The following is a 23,972-nucleotide window of genomic DNA, read 5'->3' on the forward strand; positions in this document are numbered from 1 at the left end:
GCACCTGCAGGGGATGGGGGAGGAGTGGGGAGACCGGGACGGGGGGCGCAGGACCGAGCTCCTCCAGATGGGGTGGCAGACCCCGACCCGACCCCGGCCCTGCGCGGGGCGGGACCCTCGACCCGGCCGCTGAGGAGCGACAGCGGGCGCTGGGGGGGTCCTGAACCCTCCGCTTGGGACCCAAGACAAAAGCCCTGAGGGTGACGGAGCCGAGGGGCCGCGCTTCCGTGGGCGCGGTCACAGGGGGTGGAGCGCTCACCTGGGGTCGCAGTCGGGGGCAGCAGTCGGGGGCAGCCTCGGGCTCACGGTTCCGGGTCCGGGTGTGGGTCGGGGAAGGGGTCAGGATCGGGGTCGGGGTAAGAGCAGAGGTTGGGGTCGGGCTAAGAGCAGGGCTGGGGATCGGGGTCGGGATCAGGATCAGGGTCGGGCTCCGGGTCGGGGCCCGGTCCGGGTGTGAGTCGGGTGGGGGTCAGGATCGGGGTCGGGCTCCGGGTCGGGGTCGGGGTCCGGATCCCGGTCGGGGCCGGGGTCCAGCTCGGGGTCCCGGTGCGGCAGCGTAAACGCGGCTGCCGCTTCGCTGGCGTCTGGGTGGCGCCCCGCGGGGAGGCGGTGGTTGGGGGCCACGCGGCGGAGGCGCGCCCGGCTCCCGCCCCGCCCCGCCCGCCAGCCGCCCCGCCTCTCCCACCTCCCCCTTCCGGCCCCGCCCCTCCTGCTCCACTAACGCCCCGTCAACCCCCGCAGGACACCTGGCGGGAGGGACGGGGGGCGGCCCGGGGTCTCCAACTCCCTAGGTTGCCTGTCCCGGGGGTCGCTCTCTCCTGGGGTCCCAGGCTGCCCCTGCCAGGGCACGTTCTGAGGTCCCGGAGGTTCGTCCCCCCGGCTCCGGCGCGAGCTGGGACCGCCCGCTGCGCCCCAAGTCCTGCCCCAGGCCGGCTGCACCGTCCGCCCCGCGCACCCACGCGCGCCACTGGGCCGCGAGCGCCGGGGACGGGCTGCGCGAAAGAGCGCCTGCCGGAGGGCAGGGCGACGGGTGCTTCGTGCTCACGCGCTGCGGGGCCCAGGCTAGGGCCCTGAGTGGTGACATTCGGGCAGAACCCACGAGGAATGAGGGAGGACCACCCGAACCGCGGCCCCCAGCGGCAGTGCGCGCGGCTGAGCGGTGGGCGGCGCCGGCGCAGACGCGGGGTGGTGGTGGGGGTGTGGGCGCGTTCGGGCCTGCGCGTCCCCGCCACTCCTGGGCCCTCTGACCTTCCCGCCTCAATTGCCCCTCCCCTCATTGTCACCTGCCCCGCGCAACAGGGTCTCATGCCAGCCGCCTGTTTTTCTTCCGAGCACGTGTCACCTTCTGTATTATATTATTAACTAATTTTGACTGGCTCCCCCAACTAGAGGGTGGACCCCGCCAGGGCAGATGATTTTCTCAGGGCTCAGGGCTGAGTTCCTGTGCTGGGCCAGGCCTGGTTGAAACTGCTGGGGTGGGCTCCCGAGGCTGACGGAGGCACCCCTTCCCCTGGCCTCTCAATACTCCGCTCAAGCCCCAGTGGAATCAGACTGCTGCACAGCATGTTTTTTTTATGTGTCTCCCCCTGCTCAGCCATGACAGTCTTACAGTTGGGAACCAGCTGTTCAGTATGCCAGCCATGTGCTGAGCATGAAGGTCATACCGAGCTCAGCAGCACACGGGCCAGGGCTCCCGTCGCACAGAGTTGGGCGCTGCGGCTCAGAGAGGCTCCAAGCCCCGGTAAGGTGGCCTGGCTGAGCGATGGGAAACACCTTCCCCTGTTCCAAAGCCTGGAGAGTGTCCACTGCGTCCCACTGCCCGCGTTCCAGCACTCAGCTGGGTCTCATTAGTCAGCGGGCAGAAACAGTGAGTAAGTGAATTTATTAGCAAACCGTTGTGTTATAACATTACATTTATTTAACTTCCATAGCTCTTGAAATAGCTGTGATCAATCCTAAGTAAAAACTGACAGCTGGTCTTAATGCAGTGGCTAAGCTTGTAATTTTGGACTTTGGGGGTCCAAAACTTGGCTCTGTCACGTTCTTGCTATGTGATCATCACCTCTGTCTGCCTTCGTCTCGCTGTCTATGAAAAAGAAGTTAATAATAGTACTGCTTATAGAATTGTCCCCAGATTAATGGAGCTAATGTTTGTGCAGCAGTCAGAAAGTACCTGGCAAAGTAAAGACAACGTAAGATGTAGCATTTCTAAATCCCTCTACACAACAAACCATATGGGGCGGCACAAATCAACACCAGGAGGCATGCCAAGTCCCCAGCCTGGCCGCACAGAAGGGGGTTCCTGTCACTCTTCCCTTACTATAGCTGCAGAAGGCACAGAGTGATGGCCCGTTTACAGAGATGGCCCCTGAGCTTGTGCAAGAAGGACAAATGGGTGGCAGAGGCAGAGGCCTTGGTGCTGGGGACAGGGTGCCACAGACCAGCACGTTCCAGAAATGTCAGAAGGGCTTGGGATCCCAGTGTCAGGATGCCTGGGTGGTGTGTGTTGTCCAGTTCTATTTCTGGCTTTTGTGTTTGTTTTCAGACTGGCTTCTCTCACATGGAGATGTGTGTGTAAGGTTCCTCCATGTCCTTTCATGGCTGATGGCCAGGACTTATAATATTCCACCATCCGGAGGGGCCACAGTTTATTGATCACCTACTGAAGGAGGTTTCCAGTTCTTCGGAATAAATGCCGCATAGCCCAATTGCCAGATCATGTGGTAAGAGTATGTTTAGTTTTGAAGTTAAGCTTGTAGGACAGCACTGCCCACCTGCATATTTATCCAGCCTCACTGCACAGGGTTCCAAAGGCATCTCACTTTGATGAGCTGGGTTCCAGAGGTTCCCTGAATAACCTGCCCCCAAACCACCTGCTGGTTTCGCATCAGCAAGGGCTTCCTCTGGAAAATGGGGCATCCGGGATGTTCGTTCTGTCGTTTAAAAAAACCTCCCATTGCCCTTCTGTGGACATAAGTGTCCACTTCAGAGCTTTGTTGACGCCCCTGTCTCACCGAGTGATTTTTCCTTTTAAAGGGAACAGTTGTCAAGAAAACATTTTGGTTTTGTTTTTTAAAAGGAGCAATGGGAACTCCCACATTTTGGTGGGAACGCAGAATGGCACGGCTACGTTGGAAATTAGTATTTGGCATTTTCCTTCAAAACTAAACATACTCTTACCACATGATCTGGCAATTGGGCTACGCGGCATTTATTCCGAAGAACTGGAAACCTCCTTCAGTAGGTGATCAATAAACTGTGGCCCCTCCGGATGGTGGAATATTATAAGTCCTGGCCATCAGCCATGAAAGGACATGGAGGAACCTTACACGCACATCTCCACGTGAGAGAAGCCAGTCTGAAAAGTCTACTCACTGTGTGATTCCAACCCTGTGACGTTCTAGAAAAGGCAAAATTATGGAGACACAATAAAAAGATGATTACAATTGCCAGGAGCTGGGGGAGAGGAGGAGGGATGGGTACGCAGAGCGCAGGGGATTTTAGGAGAGTGAAACTGCTCTGAATGATACAATAGTGACAGGTACCCTTCAGTACACACTTATCCAAACCTGTGTAATGTGTGCACCAAGGGTAAAAGGGACTACAGTTAATAACAGCATATTCGTATTGCCTCATCGCTTGTAATGAACGTGCCAACCGCAGCCTGTTAAAAATAGGGGACATGGTGGGGACGACAGCTATGAGGGAGTGTTCTTTCTGCTTTTTCTGAAATCCAAATTGCTTAAAAATAAAGTATATTTTAAAATGGAGGGTTGTGCTTTGGGTTGCCAAGGATGTTTGTCCATATAAATAAGTATTAACAAGGGAGGAGTTAGGTGGCAGTAATTTGAAGGCTTAGGAGCCTTAGAAATAGCAGGTGGTGGGGCATTTGAGGGGAAGGTGCTGGAAGGGTCTGCAGATGGCTGGTGGCTCCTGGGCCCTGGGCGGGTGCCAGCCCCGCAGAAAGAGGGTGCAGGACATGCCGGAGATGTGAGCGCCAACCCATGGAGCCTGCATCAGGGCTGGAGGGGAGGGACAGGAAGGAGGGAGCCAGAGTGGGGGCTCAGGCAGGCTGCACACCCTCCCTGCCCCACCCCACAGGACTCCTGGAGGAAAGCTCCCCCTTCCATTTTCAAAAGGCAAGCCCTCAGCAGCCACTGCTGCAGGACGTGTTACAAGAAGTGTTACTCCTTCAGGGGGCTCCTAACAAGACGGCCAGAAGGGGTCTGTCCTGAAACAGCGAGAGAGGCACAGAGACCCTTCCGACAGCCAGGGCCTGGAGGAGCAGCGCTGGGCTGCTTCCAACGTGGCCTCCGGGTCTGGGACAACAGAGCTCACCTACCCCCGAGAACAGTCACTTAGAGGGGCAGCAGGAGGAAGTTCCAGCACCCTTTATGACCCCGCAGCACACTCACACCCTATCATCTCCCCTTTTCGCTACTGGCCTGTGTCACCCACCCAGTTGGGTCTGTCTGCTGGTGCTTTACAAAGGAAATGCTGAAGCGCCAGCTTTTGCAGAGAGAAAGTTTTGTTGCAGGTTAGGAGGACAGGAAGCTAGCTCAGACATGTCTGTCTGCTCCAGCCTGGGAAGATGAGGACTTGGGAGTGAGGTTGAGGCATATAAGGGACTCGGGGCTGCGAGCTGGAAACCCCCCTGGGCAGTGCAGTCATTACCTCGTCGCATGTGTAAATTCAGGGTGGGGGGTGGCATCAAATAAATGGTGGAAATTTGGACTGTGGCCCCATAGGCCGGCCTTCTGTGTGGTGTCGGGGCATCTGTGGGTTTTAACCAGCTTGACTAGTCCTCCAATCCTCCCAAGTGCAGGGACCTCCTTATTTGTCATTCTGCAAGACCAACTCAAGGATTTTTGCTGGCAGCCCTGGGGGTGGGCGTTTGAAGCAGGTGACGCTCAACAGGCAGGGCAGAGAAGCAAAGCATTGGTGGGCATGTTTTACGATCACCAAACCTGCTGGGTGGCCACATGGATCATCTTTTTTGGGCTGTGCAGTGTGTTAGCTGCCAGCCACGTGTTACTGCTGGACACCTGACTTTGCTATAGGCCCAAAGTGAAACATGCTGTCAGTAAAAAATGTGTATCAGGTTTTGAAGACTTGGTGGGAAAACAATGAAAAATATCACGTTAGCAATTTAAAAGATCCTGGCTGCATGTTGAAATGCAATATATGGCATTTCTGTTGGTCATGCTTTTGGGTTTCCAAGCCCAGTGGGGACCTGCCCAGACTTCAGCAGCCCTTCGCTGTGGGTTAGGCTGGGCCTCCCCCCACCACTCGCAGCGGCTCAGCCCAGAGCCCGTTCTCCAGAGGGTGAGGGGCCTCGGCGGGTGTCTGAAGGCGAGCTTTGGGAAGGCCAAGCACCTTCGTGCGTGAAGTTTGGAGGAGCCACAGGTCAGGCTCTGGAGCATTTCTTGCGGTTTCAACACCAGCAAGACTTGCGGGCGGGGGCGGGGGGGGCTTTGGGAACCACAGGGTTGCAGAGGCAGCGTCCAGGCCAGGATTCCTCCAGTAAGGGGGTCGGGATGGGGCAGTGTTCACCCCAGCTTGTGGGGACCCCTGGAGCCTTGGCTGAGGATCACAGAGGATTGCATTGTGTCCCCCCAGAAAAGATATGCTGAAGCCCTTGGTTCCTGTAACTGTGACTTGTTTGGAAGTAGGGTCTTTGCAGATGTAGCCAAGGTAGGATGAGGTTGTGGTGGGGTAGGGGTCTGAATCCTGCATCACTGGTGTCCTTCTAAGACAGGAGACCCAGCCGCAGGGAGAAGAGAGCCTGTGACGTGGGAGGCAGAGGTTGGGGTGATGCTGACAACTGGGGGACACCACGGATTGCAGGCACCGCCTGAGCTGGACAAGGCAGGAAGGGTGCTCCTCTAGAACTTCGGAGGGAGCATGGGGCCGCCCACACTGGTGGCCGCAACTGGGAGAAAGGATTCTGTTGTTTGAAACCCCCATCTGATCCTTCGTTATGGTAGCCCCAGGCCACCAGCATAGATACCATCTTGGAGGTCACTACCATGTGTGGCCCTGGGCCCTGGGGTACAGATCTGGACACACTGGCAGCATTTTTACCTGTGAACCCCGTCAGGGGTCAGCTGCTGGCTTCAGCGGCCAAACATCTCAGAGCTTCAGCTGGACATTTGCAAATTGAGGCAAACGAGTGGGCGTCATTCACTTACCACATTTTCTGGACTTTGTGTGCTGGAAACAGACGCAAGAAAGATGTGGTTAGGGTGTGGCTTCAGTTGCGGAGAGAGGTAGTTCTAGTTTCAATTATGGCAACCTCATAAAAAGTTTTCCTTTCTTTAAATGATTGTTCCATGTGGGGGCCCGGCCTACGGCCGAGGCTGAGCCCCACTCTAGCTGGACAACGCTCTAAAGATGGCGCCTGCTTCCTGCTCACCACCCTTTCCCCTCTTCCCTGTTGGGGATTGGCCCAGCAGACTTACGTACCCGTGCACAGCTCGTGCTGCCGGCTTAGAGTGGCGCGTGACACCTATCCGCTTAAAGGTCACGCATGATACTGTCCCGGATTGGTTGGGTGACTGAATATAAGGGAGCCCGCCGGGAGGGAGAAGAGCTTCCCGACAACTGCTGTAACTGCCGTGAGAGATTAGACTATAAAGCCTAGAGAAGAATTAAGACCTTGGGCGTGTTGCTTCGGTCCCTTTGGGGTCGCGACAGTTCCAGGACATGCATGGCCTTATGTGTTGAAGGCACTTGCTTTTCACCTGGAAGGACGCAAACTGCTGCTAGACGTACCGTGTCAGTCTCCCAGGGTACACCTCGGAACCACAGACCCGGGACTTAGAGCAGACCTCCTGGGGCCAGTGTGGGCATGGTGGCCACTCCCTGGTGACCCCAGCAGGCCCCTCCCCACTTCTCCAGCCCCTCCCCACCTTCCACCCCAGTCCCCAGAGCTGACCTGTGCCCCTTAGTGTAGCTTGGCTTGGAGCGCCCTACTCCCATCTGCCTCCACCCTCAGTGGCCTTCTCTCTGTGTCTGTCTCCTAATCAGGAGCCCAGTCATATGGGACCAGGCCGGGCCCACCTCCTCCAGTGTGACCTCCGCTTAACTAATTGCACCTGGACCACCCTGTTTCCAAAAAGGGCACATTCTGAGGTCCAGGGACCGCTACGTCCAGGATGCACTTTTTTTTTGGAGGAAGGACACAATTCAGTCCATAACTTATACCTAAACCAAACCCCCATCTCTCCCCCTCTGGGTTTCTTCTCTAACTTCTTCTAATTTCTTCCCACCAGGACCAGTGGCAGCAGTGAGGCAGGACAGAGCTGGGGGGAGTTGAACCCCAGGGCTTTGCAGGTGGTTTGACTGAGCCTCTATTTTTAGGCTCGAAGTAGGAGTTGGAAGACCAACACCAGAAACTAGCTGCCCTGGTTTCTCTGGACCAAATTGGCAGTATTTTCCAGGAAGAGATCGGGCTCTGTGCCAGCTGAGCTGGGCATGAGCTGCACAATCTTATCGCCAGGCAGCAGCCTTCCAGCCCAGGAGGAGACGCACTGGCTGCTCTCTGCAGGGTGATGGGGGCGCGCCGGACCTGGCCTGTGCACTTGGCCGCACCAGGAGCAGAGGGTGGCTTCCAGCTCAGACCCAGAGGGACGTTATCAAAGCCATCAGACACCAGTAAGTGCTAGCTCCAGGGGAGAGACTTCAACGTGAAATTTAAGTCCAGTGGGAGGTGAAACCAAGCTTTCAGCATCTCCAGGGAGGAGGTGACGGCAAGGATGGAGAGGCCCATTTTATTGTCTTCTCATTAAACAAATAACATGACGCTGGAACCAGTGTCTCAGGTTTCACAGAACTCAGAAAACGCACCAGATGGAAGCCATCTGTATCCTACCTACAGTTTAGAAGATCACAAAAGTGCATCCCTGGGAAATCAGGTCTTCCAAGGGAGTAAATGCCTGGTTACACTTAGTTACTAACATGCAAAACCTCAGGACTGTTACCCACACTGAATGGTCATCCTTGCACATCTTTCTGCTGACCCAAAGAGTATGCTGAGTATCTTTCACCTTGTGAAACATCTTCGTTAATCTAGCTACTTTTTCTCTGGTTCACCACGTTGCGCAGACATGTCCCGATGGGCTGGGGTGCCTTGTGCAGGCTGTACCTGCCCTTTCGGCTCTGGCTGCCTCATCCCTTTCTGAAAAATTTCATTTTATCTTTCAACATTCCTTTCTCTTCAGCATTATCCTGTCATCACTTCTTGTGTAACTAGTATGTCCCCCCGGGGCCTCTTAATTTCCTTGCTCTGACCTGCAGTGGCAGGTGACCCTAAAGCGGACCCTTGGAATCGGGCCGTGGACGACAGTGAGTGGACTGTGGGGACGGCCCGGTCACCCTGAGGGGAGTAGATGAGTGACCTTGTCCCTGAGTTCTGGGATTTTTTGTTCAGAGACACCTGTTCAGTCTTTCTCCGGACTCCTGGTTGTGCTCTGGAGAGCTCAGCCAAGGTGAGAGTGACGTTCAAAGGGCACAGAGACCACACTTGGTCTGAGCAGGATAGGCCTGTGTCACTGCTGACAGAAAGAGGGAGGAAGGTGAGTTTTGAATGATTTTAAGTGTCTTAAGAACACAGTCCATGGGCTGGCTAGGATGGTGGGGAGTAGCCTGCACCCAGTTTCAGCATGTGTGTGTGTGTGTGTGTGTAGGGGGATCCCCCACCGCCGAATGATTTCGGACACCAGCTGGGTGTCCTTCAGGTCAAGTCTGACGCTACCTGCCCATTGGTAGCATCAGCCCCACAGGGTGAGGGCTCAGTCCTGGGAGATGCCCCACCTGAGACCAGCTGTAAGTCCAGGTTGTCTGTGCTTCTGACCAACAGACTGTAGATCACAGGCTCCCAGGAGCCCTGGGGTTCAGTTAATTGGCTAGAGTAGCCCGCAGGATTCAGGAACCCAGTTAAACTGGTTTAACCAGTCAAACTCAGACAACACACTAGATCACGGGTTTGTTATTAAAGGATATAACTCAGGAACAGCCAGGCAGAAGACATGCGGGGTGCACAGCGTGGGGCAGGCAGCTCCCACCCCCTCCGGATGCACTTCTTTACCATTGGGAATCTCCTCGGTTCACCAGCCCCAGGCTCTCCAAACTGGCCTTTGGGTTTTTATGGAGGTGGTGGTGGGGAACTGTTCCTTCCCTTGGCACAACCCCCACCCTCCTGGGCTTGCTCCAAGCCATTCCTTTACATAACAAAAGACACCCTCCTGACTGTCATCACCTTGGAAATTTCTAGGGTTTTAGGAGCTGTGTGTAAGCAATGGGAGGAGGACCAAATTTATTTTTACTGTTACCAACCACGCTATCCCACATGGCTGCACACAGATTGGGTGAACAAGAGAACTCGGTGGAGGGAGTCCTGAGCCGTCCTGGGGAAGAATAAAGAAATAATGTGTGCAAGAAGAGCAGACGGACACCAAGGCAGAGTCAGGAGTGTAGGCGACAGGGTCCTGAAAGGGCCACAGGGAGATGGGCAGGTGAGCTCTTTGACAAACAGGTGCTGAGCGCCTCTGCCTCAAAGCCCCAGGGCCAAGGGGTGAGTCTCCTGGAGCAGCGGGAAGCCCTGGGGATGCATCAAAGCCGGGGTAGGGGGTGGGGGGGGAGGGGGCAGAGGTGCTCTCCGGGACAGCAGCAGACGGGGCTGCAAGGTTTCTGCAGGGGCCCTGGTCAGAGTGAAGGGAGTGGGGTGTGGGTCCCTCAGGGGTCACCTGCTCCTGTTCTCCACCCAGAAGCACCAGGCCTCCACCAGACCTCTCCAGGCGAGGACCAGGAGGCTCCTGCGGCCTCTGTGTGCTGGTGTGTCGCTCCAGCCCGAGTAGGGGGCTCAGGGGTGTCCCCAGAGCCCTGGGCATGGCACCTGAACCTGGAGCCATGGGACTCGCTAGGGGACCTGCCAGCCATTGAGCACGGCTCCTTTCCACGGAGACAGTGCACGTATTGGAGGCCACTTCCAGCTCCCACCCTGCACCACAGGGAGGGGCTGCTTTCCTCATTGAGTGACCTGTAAAGATGTAACTGGCCTTGGGCTGAAGTTTAGGCCGAGCAAGGTGTGCAGGCAAAGGGCAGCCTGGCCCAGGGGCCTGGGCTGGCTGAAAGAGTGCAGCTGGGCTCAGGGCCCCTTTGTGCCCCAGAACTGCAGGGGCACTGAGATCCCCATGCTGCCCACACTGGGGTCTGCCACCTGCCCCTTGCCCCTTGCCCTGGTGTGCCCCCCAGGCGGGACATGGCGCGGGGGTGGGACCTGGCCAGGGCTGGTCCTTTTCCTGAGCTGTGAGCAGCCAGGTGCCTCCTGGGGCCCCTAGTGTCTGCCCGGCACCATCGTGGCCTTGTGCCTATGCCCCTCCTGTGGGCCTCTGTGTCCCCGCGAATCTGCCATCACAGGTGTCTCTGGAGTGTGACTTCAGACAGGATCAGACAGCAGATGAAATGCCCACCCAAGGGTGCGCTGGGTGGAGGAAAACTCCAAGGCCCAGAAGGCACAGGACGCTGTTTCTCATGGAGCGCGGTCCTGCCTTGGTCCAGGAGGTGTCCTCTTGGAGATTTGGGGACTGTAAAGAGTCACTAAAATGTCCAGACCTGGCATATCTATGCCATTGCCGGACACTCACCCAAGGAAATGACTTAACAGAAGCTTTAAAAAATGACATACAGCCCATTCCTGTTTATCGCTGCATTATTCACAATCAAGACCTGGAAGCAACCGAAGTGTCCGTGGATGGGTGCATGGGTACAGAAGCCACATCCTCACAATGGGGCGTTATTCAGCCAGGAGAAGGGAGGAAGTCCTGTCATTCGTGCCACCCCAACAGATCGTGAACATGTCAGGCTGAGTGGGGCAAGTCACACAGAGGGAGACACACACACTGTGCAATCTCACTTTTATGTGGGACTAAGAGACTCAAACTTGTAAAAACAGGAGAGATAATTCTCAGGGACTGGGGTGGGGAAGGATGAAGGTGTTTAAGGGTCCACTTAGTGGGCAGTGAAGAGGCCACAGAGCCCAGATGGCAGGCACAGTGAGTGTGGACACCTGCATTGTCTGCAGCCGTCGCACTGGCTGAGACTAAACCTAATGATGCCGACCACTGCAAGACGGACACTGTGCACCATGGCAGAGGACTGAGCGTCCCTGCACGGCCGTCACAACATTACAGTGGGACAGGCTAAGTGGGACAAGTTATAACTTCTTATATTATACAGTGGGACAGGCTAAGTGGGATATTATAACATAAATGTATTGAATCGACACACTGCACACCTTGCATTTACTCAGCATGCGTCAGATATGACTTGGGGTGACACCAGGATGCCTGTGCCCCTCAGCCACACATACCTGGTTTTTTACGACCACAGCCTATGATGAATAACACATAAGACACTCAACAGGTATGAATGCTCCAATGGCAGAAGCCCCACTAAAACCTATTTCATTGTTGATGTCAAACAGGGTCAACTAAAAATTGAGGTGAAGACGCATAAATAAAATACAGCTACGGACTAAAATTCAGATCAACAGCATAAGGCACATTTTGATCTAGGGCTATTAGCATATATTTTTTAAAATGAACTCTACATTATGGAATGACATGATTTTAATACAAGATTGTATTGTACTGAGTTGAGAGCAACTGAGTTGTAAATACCCAGTCTCACAAAAGAATTGTATTTTATTTATGCAAATTACTTAAGTTTCCAAAGTGGGTGAGGTCATGACGCCCTCTTGCGGCAGTGTGTGGGGCTACTTGATGGCCCTGTGCTAAGAGCCCTCTTCTCTCCCCTTCTTCCCAGTCATACTTGAGCCATTTCTGCTTGACAATAGACCCTACACCCTACATCCTCTTGTGCAGGATACCTGGACCAAGGGAAAGGAAAATAGCTTTGAAAAATGAGCTACGCCCCAAGTTAACACACAGACCCCAAAGCCTGGAAATGACCCGTCAAGATGTCTGACCTCGTAGGCCCTGTCTCAGCAGCCTGCCGCATTTCCCAACCGAAACAACCATTCCACTCTCTATTTCTTTCTCGTCCCAATACTAACATTGCTGTAACATCAGTTTTCACTTTACCTGCCTTGTGTATTAAACAGGTGTCTGTAAATTAGCTCAGGACTGAAACCCATCTCTACATCGATTTTATGGGGATGTGTTTCAAACATCACCTCAAATTTCCTGGGCCTGGTGACCTGTGGCCTGCTCTGTAGCCTGGAGGTTTTCTGAGGGCTTGGCAGCCGCCTTTACTCTCCATCAGCCTGGGAGCATCTTCTCTGGCCTCGGAAGTCCAGCTGGGAAGGTCCAGGTGTACGGTGTCTTGGTCCACATCATTCAAAGTCAAGAAAGTTGTCCTCCCCTTAGAGCGGCCCTTCAGCTGCACCCAACCCTGGCCCGACCTGAGACGGAGACGGTGGTGTAACCACGGGCGGGGAGAGCCACCTGCCCGCTGGGAGGTCCTCCTGGAGATGCCACGTGCTCAGAAGCCTCACAAGTGCCTCCTGTGGGGGCTCCTGGTCTTATTCACCGTGCTCATCCCAGTGCGTGCGGCTGAGAGAGCTCTGCTTCTTGGTCCAGGTGTTTTCCTTTCCTAATATTCCATCTCTTGGGGAAATACCCAGGAAGGTTGCTGGCTTGCATGACATACAGCGCGTGGGCTGGTTGGCGGGGCGCTCAGGGAACCACATCCGCCCTCCTCACCACACACCTGGACTCAGTCTCACGGTGAAGGGTGGGCTTGCCGGGAACTTTGTGAATCATAGGGTTTGGGACCTATCTTTGAGGACGTTTAAAGTACCTCCATCTTACCAGTAATCAGAATGGCCTCCGCTTAATGAGGATTGGCTATTGGTACCTTTGAGTGTACTTAGAATTTGCGTGGGACGCCTGCCTCCGTGGCTCGTGCTGCCACCTCCCTGTGTGAGGAGGACATGCATCACCAGTGTCCTCGATATTCACGTGGTGGCACAAGTTGAATGGCAGGGCTGTGCAACTCTGTAGCAGCCGTCAGAGCGCCCCCAGCCAGGGTCCCTGTCCACCCACCTCGTGGCTGTGATGCGCGGACCGTCTTTACTATGGCGCCTGGCACATGGTAGGTTCCAGAAATGGGAGATGATTGTTATCTGTCTGTGGTAAAAGGTTCTCTAGGCAAAGCTGTTGTTGGCTTTTGTTCCTGGCTCCCTCTCTGTCCAGTAGGTGGCAGGCCGAGCCTGCACGTAACGCCGTGCTGTGGCACTTCTGGTGTGTTAAAGGGACGATTTCTTGAGGGGTTGTTGGTGTTCTAGAGCAGTGGACGCAGGCCCTCCTGGGCGTCACCGTCTGCAGGGCACAGCCCGGCGCCTGTGATGTGCAGTGACCATTTCCCAGGTTGTAGATGGGGTTCCTTTCAGCAGAAGGGCAGTGTTTTCCCCTGGTTTCTAAGGTTTATAAGAGAAAATCCAAAATGACAGCATCTGTAGCATCTTTGGTTTTAAAAATTCACATCTCTTGACAGTCTTAAAGCTGCAGAGAGCGAATGTTACGGGTTTGGAAATGTCTCAGCGGATGCCATTCCTGTACCAAGATGATGTCCATCAACTCACAGGTTAACTCTTAACACCGAAGCCATGAAATGCTAGAAGGAAATGGGAAGTATATGCATGATATTGGGGTAGAGAAGAATGACCTGAATCCCAAAAGACGTAAAGGAAAAACTGACATCCTTGTTGTGTGAAGGTGATCATGTTCCTGCAGGAAGCAGCAGCTGGCTGGATGGACACAGGCTTCACGCAGGGGGCGCTGCTCATGCAGATGGCAGAATGCTCGAGTCTCCCACACACATACACGTGTCGACAAGAAAGGAGACACGTAAAATTATGCAGCAGATGCGAAGAGGTACTTCCTCAGAGGAAGGTGGCTACCCCTACAAGGCCTTAGGAAGTCCGGCCGAGGTCGAGCAACTGGGAGATGTTCACCACGACGCCAGTCAGGTGTCCCCCACAGCAGAGGTGGGGCACCGCTGCCGTGCTGGTGACAGTGCACGCTGACAGGTGCTCCGCTGACCCTGCAGGACTGTGAACCTGTTGGAGGCCCGTTGGCCGTGTCTATTAAAGTCATGAATATGCTCTTTGGCCAACAACTCAGTCTCTTTGCACAAAGATGTTTATTGCAGAATTTATATGGAATAACAACAAATAATTTAGAAATCCAAAGGCCCTAGGTTGAGTAAAACTGCCTAAATACAATACAGGATAGCAGATTTGTATATGCCATTAAAAACAGCAGGAAAGCCCTATTTGTACAGAGGTGTGAAGATGCCCAGATATATTTATTTAAGTGAAAGAACTGCCAAACAGTCCTTTTATGTTCCATATATGTATATGTGTATATTTATTCACAATTCACATAAGTATTATATAAATTATAAAATATTATAAAGACATAAATCTTAGTATGCCAAAGCTCTATACACTTGCAGGAGGATGAGTTGATAGCGTGCCATTTTTGTCCCAGGGCTTCTGGTTTACAAAGTGAAGCACCTCCTTCCTGAAACACACCTAGGTGGTGTTTTAAGCTTTGCTCACTCACTGGACTTTCCTCGCACTGGGGGAAGTGGTTGTCTTCTCTCCTCACGGCCTCCTGCCCTTGCCTGGCATCACAGAAAGGTGCCCAGCCTGCCTGACCTTGCAGAGCAGAGCCGGTCGGGATAAAGCTGCTCCTTCTCACTCATCCCTGCCTTTACGTGCACAAACCGCGGCTCCTCCAGGTCAGCGCCCCTGACTCAAGACCAGAGTGCTGTTTCCCTCCCCGTCCCAGAGGCCTCTGGCCGCAGCATTCCTCTGCCAGACCTCTGCTCTCTGCTTTCCATCGTTGCCCAGCCACAGCAGAGGCTGTTCTCTGCTCTCCCCAGAGGAGGGTCCTGCCACCCGCACCCCTGCTTGCCTGGCCCTTTGTTGCCTTCAGGGCAGGGCACCCGCTTCTGTCCAGTGGGGACAAGGCCCCGTTCCCCAGGGAGCCTGCTGCGCGGGGATGCATTCCTCAGGCTAACTGCAGACACACCTCGCTCCCTCAGCAGGAAGAAAACCTGCAGGCTGCCAGCCACATGTTGCAATTATCTAGAACAAAAGCTAGTACAGGAACTTCAGGGAAGAGGTCTCTTTTAAAGGCAGGTGCTGGAGGCCTCTTTTAAAGGCAGGTGACAGGTGTGTTTAAGAAAGTATGTGTCCGTGGGTACAAAGCGTTCACATTTTCAGGAGCCTGGGCAAACCTGAGATAAGGTGTGTGGTTTCTAAATCAGCAGCACCTGCTGCCTCTGCTCCAGGCATCTTTCAATAGAGTTAAATTTTATAAAGCTCATCCCTATGATGCCGCTTCTGTAGGTTGACTGACCCCCATCTCCTGCATCTTCTGTAGGAAACAAAGGCATTTACAAACTTATGAAACACAATTTGCGCCAGTCTAGTCATCCTCCTTAGGGAGCCAGCTGTTCATGCAGCTGCAAATCCCCCTGGGTCCTTCCTCGGCCAGGCGGCCGACAGCAGGCTGCTCAGGGATCTCAGGGTGGGCAGATGCACCCCAGCTCCTGCAGCTAGAACAGCACACTTCCAGGGCAGCCAGGAGAGTTCTCAGGGCCGGATGCTCAGGAGGGCAACTGCAAGACCAAACCCCAACCCTTTAGAGGCAGACCCTTGTGCCAACCGGAAAAAATAAATAGGCATCGACATGTGGCAGATTCTGCTGCTCAGCAAGATGCAAAGTGATGAGTGATGGAGTTGTCTTAGCCAGTTTTCTGCGAAGGCAGGGAGTCCCCTCCCATCATTGCTGGGGCATCCAACAGGCAAAGCAAGTCTGTGTGAAAGGTGGGCAGGGCTGTGCCAGGGGGGTAAACGTTTGGTCCCCAAGTGACCGTGGTTGCAGGCCCCCTCCTTCCTCCCCTGCACCACGTGTGGACTGAGCCTGGCAGCTGGATTCAGAGGCACCAGTGTCTATGGTATGTTATGGTTCTCTGACTGCCTTTTCAGAACTCGTAGCTTGGATGCATGTTGCTTACTCTCAATGTGGGTTCCCTTTTGCGTCTGTTTTCCAGAAGAACTGAGGGAGGCCTGGAGTGTTACGTGGGATATCAGGGTGAAACAGCCATAGGTTGGTCTGGCAGACTCTTATCTTTAAAGTATGATTTACATCAACCAAGACTTACTGACTCCACGTCTTGTGTTTGACACAGAAGACGGTAGACCCAGGAGTGACATGTGCCCCATGCCCCTGGGGATGAGCTGCCGGTGGGAAGAGAATGTCTGTCCGTGTGGCCCCGTACACAGCGCACACCCCTCAGAGACAGGGGACAAAGCCCTGCTGGCGTGGTGGTGCAGAGGGTGGTAAACAGGCCACAGAGTGGGGCTGATATAGAAAAGTGGCTTTTTAATTGCCCAAAAGCCCCAGAACTCTAATCTCACTTGTTGGCCACCTGGCCGGGGGGTCCTCAGTTCAGTCTTGGAGTCCAGGGCTGGCCTTCTGTCAGCGCAAGTGTCCCCAGATAAGGCTGGTGTAGGCTGCACAGACACGTTCTGGGGGAAAAGCCGCAGGAGAGTGCTTGGCATGCTTGGGCACAGGTCGGGGCCGGCAGCTTTGGAACAGCGGCCTGGGCAACTCAATCTTTGGTGTAACAGGCATGGTACCTGTTCAAGTTTCAGCGACCTGCTGATTGAAGTGTAATTGTTTCTGTGTGCTGTCTTGGGAACCCAAGCTGTGTGGGTTATTTTTCAGTTACTCTTTGGTGTAACCTGTATAAACATTAGGAAAGTGATCAAAACAGCCAATCTTAAGCTTTGAGAATGTGAGTGGCCCAGTCCATTCCTGTAAAGGAATCTGGAATAATCTAGGGCTGTAGAGACCCTACGACTCTAGGGGGCAGAGAGGCTAGGTGGCTGCCAGGTGAGCTTAGACGTGTTACCTAGTGACCATGACACTGAGATCCTGATGGCCTCGGGCTCAGGGCATCCTCTCACTCTGCGGTCAGTGGCTCCAAGCTCTTGATCCCGGGTCTGTTTGCCTCTTGTTAGCCGTGTCACTTCACCGGCTCAGAGAGCAGCCTCCAAAGGTTTATACAGAATAGAAGCACTGCACCCTTCCATTCAGCCGTCTGCTGGTCACTGATCGCTGACCTGTAGATTGGCGACAGGCCTTTCTTTAGATATGTGTGAATGATGAAAACCTGCAAACACATTTCCTCCTATTTTGAGGATTACTTCTGGGATTATTTAGTAACATTTAGGTTTGCTTTCTAAAGTAGGTACTGTTACTCTTACTCATGGGATCTATGAGCAACAACCTTAAATTTCAAATCATTTAATATGAAAATGGGCCAGTTTTAATGAAAGTATTTAGTTTTTCTTTAATAAAGTACTTGAATTACGAATCACATCTCTTCATTTTAGTGTAACCTTTCTTTATCTCTTTATTTCCTTTGTTGACTGTCATAACTCTGGCAAATATTATGACCTGGGTCACAATACTGGGAAACAAATAGTAGTGGTGATAATTAATAGCGTAGTACTTGCCAAGCACCAGGCATCATTCTAAGCATGACACATACGTTCCCACAATAACTCTGGCCTGGCTGTTATTGTTTCCCCATTGTACAGACATAGGAACTGAGACACATGGAATGAGTTTGGAGAGCAGCAGAGTTGGGGGTCGGCTCCATGTCTGTTGATGGTGTGGAAGGTCCTGTGTCACTATGAGCTCTTATTTGGGTTAATGTGGAAACACTGACTTTCTGGGTCTTTCGCTTCTCCATATGAACTTTGGAATCAGCTTGTCAACATTGGCAAACTTCCTGCTGGGGTGACTGGGACGGCCCTGAGTCTACAGGTCATGCGGAGAGCTGACCTCTTGAGAATGCTGAGCCTTCCTCTCCATCTGGACCATTTCTTCATTTATTTAGATACTATTTAATGTCTTCCACCAGAGTTCTGTTTGCCTCACATAGATCTTGTGCCCATTTTGTTACTATTGTACTTAATATTTCTCTTTCTTTGGATGCTAATGTAACTTATATTGTGTTTTTATTTCTAGTTTCATTTGCTCATTGCTGGAAGCACTGATGTTCTGCTTTTGAATTTCGTTTCCACGGGTTGCAGGCGGTGAGAGCCACGACTCATGGTCCCCAGCGAGTGCTGAGAGCGTTTGGAGAGAGCTTGCTGTCCTTACTCCCCAGGACCCAGTAACTGTGCGACTTCACTGTTATTTCGTGTGGGATGTTCTATCTGTCGTCACGTATCCGGACTCCTCTTGACCCCTGCGAGAAGGGTCTGGCCTTGCATCACTGGGGGCAGAGACCCGGCCTCACTGCTGACGCTCTCCTGCTCCGGGGTGGGGCTCCTGCACCCACGTCCTTGTCAGGAGGAAGAGCTGGAAGGTGACCCCTGACCCTCGGAGGACTCCCAGGCGAGATGTGATGGATGCGCCGGCTGTGCTCTTGGGCCTGTGTAGGGTGGAGCCCTAGGCCAGCATTTTATGTCCCTGGGTCCTGCAGTGGTCTGGGGGTGCTCTGGTGGTTTCCAAAAAGAGAGAATTCGGGCATTAAGTATTTTATGTGACTGAAAAAAGTGATTTGGGCTTAGTTTGGCCTTATTGAATTATGTGATCTATAATTGTGTGGCTCAAATATTTTCCTTCTGCCCCAGTGCCCAGATGATGTGTCTTCCCTGACGTGCATGGAAGAGAGTTGGGGTCCCCCCCATCACACACACACACACACACAAAGTCAGTAGCTCTGGCAACACTCTCTGGGCCTTATTTTCTCCTCTGTGGTGTGAGTGTGGGGGCGGGAGGGCAGAGGGTAGGGTGAAGTTGTCTGCGGGCTGCAACAGGCACACCACAGAATTCCACCTTCCTCCTCCAACTGAGCACCTCTGTTAGCCCCAAGGGCGCCTTTGCATGACTTAGGAAAAGGTGGTCCTTCCTCCTGAAGTTTACGTGCATCTGTCGGCATGGTAGATGGGAGGGCTGGAGGGTGAGTCTCACATAAGCACCAGGACATGACTGCATTCAGCACCCGCTGGCTTTTCCCCACAAAGGAACCGACGCCAGCAGGCCCAGGGGCTTGTCTTCCCCACCGATTCCTCTGTCGCTCCTGTGATCTGACTGTCCCAGGAGTTGCCCTCAGAAGGCTGAGTTCTTGAATATGTTTCTGTACCTCCAGGAGCATGTTAATGATTTTTATTTTTATTAACTCACCAAGGGAGTCATCTCTGCACCATTGGGAATGTGAGAGATACATGGAGACGCTGAGGTTGAGCAGCGGCAGGACTGGTGACTTCTTTATGACCTTTCTAAAGGGTCTAGGGCACCATTCTAATACCAACAGAAACTTCCCTCAGGTACATAAGTAGGTCTTTTCACCTGTCTCTGTGGAGATGGGGCAGGAGGGAGAGCCGGCCGAGGGGACTGTTACCCGAGTGAGGGGGCAGCTTTCCGGGACCGCCCTGAAATGACAGCCACCCCGAGACAAGCGCAGGCCTTTCACCAAAGGGACAGGGACCAGTGCCTAGCCGTCAGCTCGCATCTCCGGGTCGCCCGGGGAGGTCAGTGTGGCTCAGCATGCCTGCTGGAGGGGGTTTGCCCACCTGGCTTCCCACCAGGTCTCAGCACCTCTAATGACACTGAATACTTACTCACGCTTTGCTCCTTCCCTGTGATTTGATGGCAAATTAAAGTAAGTTCACATCCTTTCTCGTTCCTTCTCCTGGAGCCCTGTCTACGAACAGAGTCTGGGCCTGGGGTGTCATTTGTAAATGAAAGACACGTTAGTCTCTTTTAGAAAGTTCAGATACACAGGCCGATTTCTGGGCACCTCAAGTGCAAATACTGATTCGGGTCTCAGGGCATATCTGGGGCGAGGTCAGGGATGACTCTGGGCCACCAAGGCTGCTGGCACCGGCACTTCCTCTTGGCGGGAGAAGTACGAGGGGGGGGTGTCCCCAGCACAGCCTCTGAGATCTCAAGGGCGTGTGTCCAGGGACCACGTGGGCGGTCATACGAAGTGGCGGTGTGCCCACACACACACCTCACCTCAGTGCAACGCTGGCTGAAACTTGATTCAATTCTGGGCCAGCACTGGTTTGTGTATACATTTCCATGATCTCTCTCTCTCCCCAGTGCTGACCAGAGAATAAATGTGCACAGAATGAATAGAGGGATAAACACTTGCACACAGTGGGCTGCAAGGCTGAGCTATAAGGTGGGACAGACTTGGAACAGACAACATCACTTAGAAACACTGTTTGAGGTTTAAGAAAGGAATTGTCTGGAGTTCTAGGCTCCAGCAAGATTCCAGGAATAAGAGGGTGCTTCCTTGAAATTTATGGTAATCGGACCGGGCAATGGCACCAGAGGCAGCCACAGTGGATTGGTGGTCTCACCAGGGGGCTTAATAGCTCCTGCAGGAAGCGACTTTCCCATACTTGTGGGGGTGGGTCCTCGGGATGACTCCCCTGAGGACAGCGTGGACTCTCGTCCTGAAATCCTGGAAGTGGCTTTGAATCTTCGGAGGGAAGTTCTCCTCCCAGATGCCAAGGAGGATGCTTTCATGCCGACCAGGTATCCACGAGGTGGGGCTGACAAGCGCCCTGCCTCCCGGGGCGAGCCTGACTTCCGAGGCCCTGGGCGTCGGCCCTGCCGCCTCTAGCTTCACCTCCTGTAAGATGGACTGGCCTTCGCACCTGCACTGAGACCCTGCCTCTAAAGTGACAGGGGAGCATGGGGGTCCACCCACGTTGTCCTGGGTGGCCAGCAGGTCTGAGGAGAGAGGCAGGAAGGCAGGGGCCCAGTGAGTCGTGACATGCGTGGCAGTGGAAGCACACAGTGACCTTGACCCTGGCCTGGGCAGGATGGGACAGTACAGATGGGAGTCTTAGGGGTGAGGCATTTGGTGTCGGGGTGGGGGCCTGGCCAGCTTCAATGGTGGGCAGGGGCCAGGGCCTGGCAGGGAAGGTTCCCTGTGCAGGGGCCCAGGATGGAGTGGGACCACCACCCATGAACCCAGGCAGAGCACATCCAGTGGACCTAAAGGCGGGTGCAGGAGCTTGGGGGGAATTGTGGTTCAGGGGGTGGGGGCAGCCACCCAGCACTCACATTGGCACCAAGGTTTAGGGAAGCAAGACTTTTTCCAGACCTCCCCTGGGACCCAAGTTCCTTGGGGCACCACCCATGACATGTGACTGGTTTGTGGGGGCACAGCTCCTTCTCCCTCCTCTGGAGGTCTGGGGCTGGGCTCAGGCATCTTTAGGCACTCAGCGCCCAGTGAGCTACAAGCCACATGCTGGGTGCTAGGCAGACACAAGCCCAGTGGTGAGGCAGTGGGTCCATGCAGACGTGGAGGCTCGGAGCTGGAGGCACTGGTGCACAGGGGCGGTGACACTGGCTGGCAAGAGGGCGGCTGAAGGGGCGTGGAGACAGGGCCAGGCTCCAGGCAGCCTGGCAGGTCAGATAATAAAAGGTTTCACGGAGGAGGTGATATTCAGGCTGGGCATTGAGGCATTTGGTATTTTCTCAGCAGAAGATGCTCAATAAATGCTAAGAATAAAACTACAACCATTTATCTAATGCTTGGTACTTGCCTGGCACTGTCTTAAATACTTCACGTCCTTATCTCATGGAACCCGCTCATGCTGGCCCCATGGGATGGGTGTCATTTTATAAGACCAAGGAAGAGATGGAGGCCCAGAGGGGTGAGTGACAGCTCCAGGGCCCCGGCTTGCAGGTGCCTTCTGACTGGCACCCCGCCGTGCGGTGGGACCCTGAGCTGTTTGGCTGGACCAGCAGGAGAACTGTTAGGACAAACAAACACAGTGAGCATGTTATAAACGGTCCTGTTTAAGGTGCTGGTCTCACAACCATCTGAAGTTATGCACATGTTGTTCTGTGTTGTTTTTCTGCCCTTAGCCCACCTGGTGGTAGGACGCGGCAGCCCAAGGAACAGGGGTCTGTTCTCCACCTATTGACTGGGACAAACCAGCTTTGCAGGAAACCGGAAACATGCTGGAGCTTAAACCACTGGGCCCGTGGGCAGAGGGTGAGAGGCCTGGCTGCCTTTTTTACCACTGGTGGGTTCCAAGACGTGCCTGGTCCAAGCGTCCTGCATCTCCACAGGAGCCACAGCCGAGGCGGGGAGGGGGTTTCTAAGGATACGAGCATACACTGGAATTGGGCACTTGCCTAACAAGAGTCTTGCTCGGCTGGGGTGTCTGGTGCTAGGAGGGGCCCCTGGCAGAGTGCGGGGAGGGCTCAGCCCGCCGGCCCGGAGGGGAGGGTGACTGCCTCTGGGTGACCGCCTCCTGGCTCGCGCAGCAGGAGCGTGCTCTGGGCGCTCAGCTCAGGAACGGCCCCAGGGCTGCTGCTCAGGGGTGGGAATCTGCCGTCTCCCAGGTGCGGCCCAGAGGCTCTTCAGATGCTTGGGCCCGGCCCTTTGTTCAGAAAGTGTGCACTGGCTTACCTTGCCCCTGGCACCAGCCCCTCCTCCTGCCTAAACTCAGATCTCACAAGGCCAGGCCTCCAAGGTGGGGCCCTGAGCAACTGACTCCTCATGGTTCCTCCAGGAGCTGGCGGCTGAGGGGCCAGGAACCGCGTCTGGCCCCAAAGAGCTCTGTGCCACTCTTGGAAGCTTCTGGGCACCACAGTGGTGAAAGACTTTGTTTTTCTGATTCTCTTTTTAAAACAGAATTACTTTCCCCGAGTCTCCTCATCAGTGTGTGTTCCGTCCGCACCACTTCCATTACACATCAGGCAGCGGGCCAGCCCACACTGGATGCAGCCTGACCGGCGTGTGGCATGATTCCTCACAGTCTTCTCCTCCCACCGGACCCCACGAGAAGCCTTCTGCCGGCTGTGCTCAGATGACCGTCCCCCCCAGAAATGTGTTCTTCAGCTTGTAAACATCGCCTCCCCCTCTAATGCTGCATCATCCCAAGGCACCTTTAATTACAGGAACATGGAGAAATACCAACACCCTGACACCATTGTTTTCTCTTAACAAGATCAGACTTAATTTCTTCAAACTCAGCCAAAAAGGCAGACTGGACTAAAAGCCTCTCACGGGAAAGCCCTGAGGCACCTGTCACAATGCTGCAGGGACGCCCTGTTTCCGGAAGCCTGGCGCACAGCCCCACCATGTGCGTGCACGCCCTCCACCCCTGGGGCTGTTTTCTGTTCAGCGAGAAGGGCAACACTGCACGGTGGAGGGGCAGGCAGTCAGACACCATTTATTTAGGGCTGTGACGTTAATTAAGGAGTTACACGCTTGCACATATTACCCTCTTACATCTCAAGCTCATGTCATGGGACCTGTGTTATTAAACAGAGTCATGGCAGGTGTGACCAAAGAGGGGTTACTGGTCACTGGCCACATGGCCATGTAATACCAGGTGCCCGTGGGCAGCTGGGGAAGCAGACCTCGTGGTCAAGTTCATGGGGAGGGGAGAGTTACAGCGAGAATGCAGGACCTTCTGAGGGCCATGCAGAGTGGTTTGGCTGGGTCTGGGTGTCGGGCCCAGGATGCAGGAGGGGAGGGCTGAGCATTCTGGAAGGCAGGGGCTCGGGGGGCAGGAGGCCCTCCTGCAGCCATTTCCTGGGTGAAGCTCTAGGACGGGGGTGCCAGGGTAAGACTGGGAGGCTGGGCACTGGAGAAGGCATGGATGACTGAGGTGGGGAAGTGTCCATTCTGAGCAACAGGTCAGCTGGTCACCTGATCTCAGACCACCAGCTGCCTGCAGCACAGACCTAGGACTCTACTTGGCACAGGCCCGGCGGGGCATATGGCGCATGGGGTATCATGGAAGGGCGGGTCTTCACAGTGGAGACAGTGGCATGGGATGGTTTCTGCACTGTGTTCCCAGAGCCCATACCCACTGGCAAAGCTGGCTGTCCTGCTCTCCAAGACAGGGACCCAGGGCACCGGGCTCCACGCTCCAC

Source organism: Manis javanica, chromosome 13 (assembly GCF_040802235.1).
Source record: "Manis javanica isolate MJ-LG chromosome 13, MJ_LKY, whole genome shotgun sequence".
NCBI classification, from domain to species: domain Eukaryota; kingdom Metazoa; phylum Chordata; class Mammalia; order Pholidota; family Manidae; genus Manis; species Manis javanica.